The 893-nt window shown below is 39.9% G+C and overlaps 1 non-coding gene across 1 annotated transcript; it reads right to left on the bottom strand.

Annotated features, from left to right (window-relative positions):
* Positions 1–539: 539 nt before the first annotated feature.
* Positions 540–643, bottom strand: LOC112798781 (small nucleolar RNA R71). Its single transcript, XR_003200378.1, has one exon. It is a non-coding gene; the product is annotated as a small nucleolar RNA R71 (small nucleolar RNA).
* Positions 644–893: the final 250 nt, after the last annotated feature.

Below are 893 nucleotides of genomic sequence, written 5' to 3'. Positions count from 1 at the left end.
TTCATATGAGCAGGAACAAGGATAAAGGCACTCTTGTTGAAATTGATCCAGAACCTGAAAGGACCCTGAAGAGAAAATTAAGAGAAGCTAAATTACAACAATCCAAAAACAACCTTTCAGAAATTTTCGAACAAGAGAAGGAGATGGCAGCCGAAAATAATAATAATGCAAGGAGAATGCTTGGTGACTTCACAAAGCCAACGTCCAAGTTTGATGGAAGAAGCATCTCCATTCCTGCCATTGGAGCCAATAATTTTGAGCTTAAGCCTCAACTAGTTGCTTTAATGCAACAAAACTGCAAGTTTTATGGACTTCCATCTGAAGATCCTTATCAGTTTTTAACTGAGTTCTTGCAGATCTGTGAGACTGTAAAGACGAATGGAGTTGATCCTGAAGTCTACAGACTCATGCTTTTCCCTTTTGCTGTAAGAGACAGAGCTAGAATATGGTTGGATTCACAACCCAAGGATAGCCTGGACTCATGGGATAAGCTGGTCACTGCCTTCTTGGACAAATTCTTTCCTCCTCAAAAGCTGAGCAAGCTGAGAGTGGATGTTCAGACTTTCAAACAAAAAGATGGTGAATCCCTCTATGAAGCTTGGGAAAGATACAAGCAGCTGACCAAAAGATGTCCATCTGACATGTTTTCAGAATGGACCATATTAGATATATTCTATTATGGTCTCTCTAAATTTTCGAAAATGTCATTGGACCATTCTGCAGGTGGATCTATTCACCTAAAGAAAACGCCTGAAGAGGCTCAAGAACTCATTGACATGGTTGCAAACAACCAATTCATGTACACTTCTGAGAGGAATTCCGTGAATAATGGGATACCTCAAAAGAAAGGAGTTCTTGAAATTGATGCTCTGAATGCCATATTGGCTCAGAAC

Source organism: Arachis hypogaea, chromosome 4, assembly GCF_003086295.3.
Source record: "Arachis hypogaea cultivar Tifrunner chromosome 4, arahy.Tifrunner.gnm2.J5K5, whole genome shotgun sequence".
Taxonomy (NCBI): Eukaryota; Viridiplantae; Streptophyta; class Magnoliopsida; order Fabales; family Fabaceae; genus Arachis; species Arachis hypogaea.
The sequence above is the reverse complement of the archived record's forward strand: the minus strand, read 5'-3'. Positions and strand labels throughout refer to the sequence as shown.